This window comes from Capra hircus, chromosome 27, assembly GCF_001704415.2.
Source record: "Capra hircus breed San Clemente chromosome 27, ASM170441v1, whole genome shotgun sequence".
NCBI lineage: Eukaryota > Metazoa > Chordata > Mammalia > Artiodactyla > Bovidae > Capra > Capra hircus.
In genome coordinates this window covers 37900202-37906275 of record NC_030834.1, presented here as the reverse complement: position 1 = coordinate 37906275, position 6074 = coordinate 37900202, and positions in this window count along the sequence as shown.

Here is a 6074-nt window from a genome sequence, read left to right as displayed (position 1 = left end):
TTTTTATGTATCAGAACTCTCATATGTAAAAATTCTTTAACAATGCTACGAATAAGGCAAGGAGCTAAACAAATCAATATAAGCACAACAGTCAGAACCGCACCCACAGCAATTATGCTACGCCACAGTGAATGAAGGCTAGGGAAGTTAGAAAATAAATTTTGTAAAAAATTATCGACAGTATCAGCTATATTCAAAGTAGCTTTGAGAATTTTCAATATTAAGAATTTCATTATGCAATTGCAATAGATCTAAAGACACATTAGTATTAAACCATATTCCTTGTAGATGTTTTTTCACCTTATCCCACGGAAAATCAGATGCATTATAAGCCTTTTTTGTAACACAAATCCACTTATAATTAGCATGACATTGGATTTTCATGCGGAAACTAATACTCTGAACTTGTTCTCCTTTAGCAACACCTCTTATGCAATTGGTAAGTATGCAATTAGAACAATTTAAATGATAAGTATTCAATGACAGTGTTATTTCCACATGGCCTTGTATCAGCATGAATGGATAAGGGACACAAGCTCTGGGATATAAAAACCCTGTAACTCCTACATTACCATATTTACTCCCACTAATATTGGGTTGTAAATATAGACTATTGCCATGACCAAAAGCAGCCAAAAGTTTCCACAGTTCTGTTTGATATACTTGAGCAGTGTTTACAGAGAAAATGGGTGGATGCTGTCCTCGATTTTCAGGGAAATCAGGTGTTCCCCCAGGTGCCCAATCCCATAAAAGGGTGGCATCGGCGTTGTTGATGTTGTACACTGACGCAACCCGGGCTCGACATAAAGTCCAAGGAGTGTCTATTCCTATGCCGATGCTTAGATGTTTGTCGCAAAACGGAATGTCGAGAGGTCCGGTTCCGTCACGGTACGATCTTTTTCCGGTTTTTTCATCAATGCCAGAAATAGTCACTCGAGGATAAGATATATCAGCTGACACCTGTATACAGTGGGGATGTTGTGATTGATAAGAAAAGCACATAGGATATTGTGTAGTAAGACCATAAAAAGAGATATTAGCTTGCTGGGGAGAAATATGAATATCTGATTTTCCTCCCAAAAGACTTGTATCATTGACATAGACAGGTACTACTTCTTTATCCCATCCTAATGATTGAATCGTAGGTGGATCGGGAATGTATGCCCAAAAAGCCGCAGCCGCCCCGTTTTGTATCCGCTGTAACAATAATAATAACATGATCAGTATATTGGTAGGCGTCACCGGAGGTTGTACATGAGCCTCATTCTGAGCATATCGCATCAACGCCTCAATCTGCCTTTGGGTAGGCAGCTCACTAGTGGGCTCGCTCAGTGTCATGTGGTGCATTTGATGTGTCAGGGAGTTCCTCCGCCGCGCGTACCAGCCTCTCCGGGATCCAGCGCGGCGCTTCGGCATCCTGTGGAAAAATACAAACATGCCCCGCGTCCCCATATTAATACAGGGTCTGGCCCATACCACAGATTGGTAAGTGGATCTTTCCATCGTACGAGTGGTTTTTTGCATGAGGACTGTTCTCCCCAAAAACGTTGGGCTGCTGAATTGCCTTCTGCATCTAAAGTTAAAAAATTTAAAACATAAAGAGCATGATTCAAGGCATTATGCGGTGAGGGGCTATACAAGTCATTCCCCTTTTTTTGTTTTAATAGTTGATGTTTGAGACGCTGATGGGCTCGTTCCACAATACCTTGTCCCTGTGGGTTATATGGAATGCCTGTTTTATGATGAATTTGAAAAGAAAGACAAAAACGTTGAAAAGAACGGCTAGTATAACCGGGTCCATTATCAGTTTTAAGGGTGTGTGGGATTCCTGAAATAGAAAAGCAAAAGAGCAAATGTTGAATACAATGACGAGTTGATTCTCCAGTATGAAGGGAGGCCATGAGAAAATGAGAAAAGGTGTCGATGGAGACATGAACATATTTAAGACGTCCAAATTGAGGAATGTGAGTGACATCTGTTTGCCAGAGATGATTAGGGCGTAAACCTCGAGGGTTGATACCATATTGAGGGAGAACAAAGAATTGAGGACAGGTAGAGCAAGATTTAACGATTTGTCGTGCAGCTTCACGGGAAATCTTAAATTGTAACCGTAAAGAATGACTATTTTGGTGATGTAAGTTGTGAGATTTTTTGGCTGCATCAATAGCTGATTGAAAAAACACCTGTTTAGTAAGAACGTCCGCAGTGTGATTTCCTTGTACCAGGGCACCAGGAAGGGTGGAATGCGCACGAATATGCCCAAAGAAACACGGGTATTGACGACGGTGGAGGGCCTGTTGAATTAATTTAAATAAGTTAAGAACTTCAGGAGAGGTTGTGCCGATAATTGGAACAGTTTCAATCATCTGTAGGGCACCGACCACATAGGAGCTGTCTGTAAATAAACTGAAGGAAGTGGATACAGTTAGCAATGCTTGATGGACTGCAAATAATTCCACAACCTGGGCAGAAGAGAAACTGGTATGTGCATAATAAGTTTGATGGTTAATAATTAAAGCTGCAGTACCATTAGAAGATCCATCTGTAAATATAAGTGTCGCTTCAGGAATGGGTTGTCGGCGGACTATTTTGGGAAAAATAAAGGCATGAAAGCTAGCAAATTGTAACAATTTATCAGAAGGATAATGATGAGTAATCCGTCCTGGGTAGTTTGCAAAAGCTATAGACCAATTATCTGAAAATTGAAAAAGCCAATCTTGTTGTTCTAAAGCATAAGGAATACAAATGAAAGGGGGTTCTATACCAAAATATTGGATGGCCTCATGACGTCCTTTTGCTACAATTTTTGCAACAAGCTCATAATAAGGGAGCAGATGTTTAGTTGGAGTAGCACATAGATATATCCATCGCAAAGGTTTATCTTGATAAAGAACCCCTGTGGGTGCTCGAGGGGTAGGAAGTATATACAAACCCCATGGCCGTTGGTAATCACAATAAGTAATCTGTTGTTGTCTAATAGCTTCTTCTATTGATTGTAAGGCTGATCGTCCTTCTGAAGAAAGTGTTCGGGGTGACGCAGGGTCAGAGTCACCTTTAAGGATATCAAATAAAGGCTGCAAGGTATAAGTGGGTAGTTTTAAATAAGGGCGTATCCAATTAATGTCTCCTAGAAGTTTTTGGAAATCATTTAGAGTTTTTAAATGGTCAGTCTGTAATTTTACTAATTGGGTATTATAAACGCGAGGATATAAGGAGAAACCCAAATAATTATAGGGAAAATGAGTTTGAATTTTTTTCATCAGCTATGACAAGACCATTAAGACTCAAGTGTTTCTTTAGAATAGAAAAAGCTTGATACAATAGATGTTCGTCAGCATGAGCTAGTAATATATCATCCATATAATGAACTAAATATAACTGAGGAAAACGTTGACGAACGGGAGCTAATGCTGTAGCAACAAATTTTTGACATAACGTAGGGCTATTAGTCATTCCTTGTGGGAGGACTCTCCATTGATAGCGTTGCATAGGTTCTTTAAAATTAACAGAGGGCAAACTAAAGGCAAATCTTTTACAATCTTGAGGTGCAAGAGGAATAGTGTAAAAACAATCTTTTAAATCTATAATAATGATATAGGATTTGTCAGGTATAGCGGAAGGAGTGGGCAACCCAGGTTGTAGGGCTCCCATATGCATCATCGTTTCATTTACCTTACGAAGGTCTTGTAGCAACCTCCATTTTCCTGACTTCTTTTTGATAACAAAAATTGGGGGATTCCATGCAGAGGTAGAAGGTTCAATATGCCCAAGTCTCAGCTGTTCCTGCACCAGCTGTTGTGCGGCAGAAAGTTTCTCTTGTGTTAGGGGCCACTGATCGACCCATACCGGTTCCTCAGATTTCCAATCAATAGGATCGGCATGTGTCACAGGAGAATCAGAGGTCCCTAGGGAAAACACCCCAAGCCCTTTCGACTTTGATTAGATTTTAAATCAAGGGGTAAAATGATGCCTTGATGTTGTTTACCCAAACCTTGGTTTGGGAGTAAGCCCTGATCCAACATTAATTCTGTTACGGTGGGTGAAGGACTATATAAATAAACACCCATTTTGCTTAATATATCACGCCCCCATAGATTAACTGGAAGATGGGGCAGAATATAAGGCTTAAATTGGCCTGTATGGCCATCTTTATCCCTCCAAGTAAGAAGGGACGAACTTTGTTCTGGATTGGTAGTTTGGCCAATACCCTGAAGAGTGGAAATAGCTATTTGTTTAGGCCATGTAGTAGGCCAGTATTTTTCAGAAATAACGCTAATATCGGCCCCTGTATCAAGCACTCCGCGGAAAAGCTTACCATCAATGCGTAGCTCAAGTTCTGGTCGTGCCTCGGTAACATTTTGCACCCAATAGGCGTCAGAGGACCCGAAGCCTCTTTCTTGACGATCTCGGTTAATTGTTTTTCCTTGTATAACTAATGGAACTAAAAGAAGTTGAGCTATACGTTGTCCTGCATTAATCACAATAATTTTGTTAGGAGCGGAGGCTAATATTTTTATCTCTCCTGTATAATCAGAGTCAATCACACCAGGATGAATAAGTATTCCTTTTAAAGACGCACTGCTGCGCCCTAAAAGCAATCCAGCAGTTCCTGGAGGTAAAGGCCCAAACACTCCTGTGGCAAGGGTTTGAACCCCCATCTCGGGTGTTAATACTGTGTAGGAGGTGGCACAGAGGTCCAATCCTGCGCTGCCTCTTGTGGCTCGGCAGAGGTCTGCAATGGTTCTTTTGGAACCTGCAGTGTTGCCCCATAACATTGTTTCGGGGCCAGGGGCTGGCCCCTCACCCAGTTTCCCGAAACCGGGGGTAAAGGATTACCTTGAACATCCGTTTTGGAACGACAATCTCGGGCCCAATGCTTCCCCTTTTTACATCGTGGGCATAAATTAGGAGTATTAGCAGGGGTTTGTCGTTTTTGAGGGCACACTGCAGCCCGATGGCCAGGTTGACCACAAACAAAGCAACCCGAATTACCTGACTTTTGACATCCTTTCTTGTTCTTGGCTTGTTGCTGAAAAAGTACCTCTTTAAAGCTTTTTCCTTGTAATGCCGCTGCCATAGCAATGCCTTGCATGTAGGAGGGTCCAATATCAGCACAAATGCGAATAAAATCAGACAGATCTCCCTTTTTTCGATAAGGTCGTAAAGCAGCTTGACAGGCAGAATTAGCGTTTTCAAAAGCCAATTGTTTTGCAAATACCATCCCAGCCTTTTCATCTGACATTATCTTACCTATAGTATCTAAGAGCCGTGCCACGAAGTCCTGATAAGGCTCATCAGGTCCCTGTCGGACTTTTGAGAGATCTTCTGTCTTAATACTGGAGCTAGGAAGTTTTTTCCATGCCTGTCGAGCCGCGTTTGATATTTGTGCATATGCACCAGGTAAAAAGTTAAGTTGAGTATTAGTAGCCTGGAAAGCACCTTCACCAGCCAACATTTCGTAGGAAGTTTGTATACCTTGTTGCTGATTGACATCGGCTATACGAGCACACTGTTCAGCATATTCAGATTTCCATAGTAAATAATCTCCCCCCGAAAGACAGGCCCTAGCTATTTGTTTCCAGTCATTTGGGGGTAGATTTTGAGTACCCAAACTTTCTATCATAGCAATAGTGAATGGAGCGGTAGGACCGTATTGTGAGCAAGCAATCTTTAACTCTTTTAATTGTTTGAAAGGCAGCGCTTCATAAAAACGCTGGTTGTTATTTTCAAAGACAGGAAAAGCAAGAGAAAAATCGGAGACGACCTCACCAAGTCGTTGTGCTTGTTTCAATGCCTTCTGCAGCGGAGACATAATCTCAGATGGAGGAGGAGGAGGAGGAGGCCCCGGAGGGGGATCGAGACCTGCTATAATGGAAGGAGCATAGGCAGGGGGCAGAGGCGGAGCAGAAGGAGATTTAGAGTTGCTAATGGGAAGCTTAATTCCGGAACTCTGTAAAGCAACAGTGAGGTTTTTTAAACATTCAATCAAATCATCTTTAGATGTTGATGCCCCCTTTTCTTGTGCTAAAAAACCCCAGTCTTCTTGATGGTATTTAGCAGCTTCTTCGTCTAAT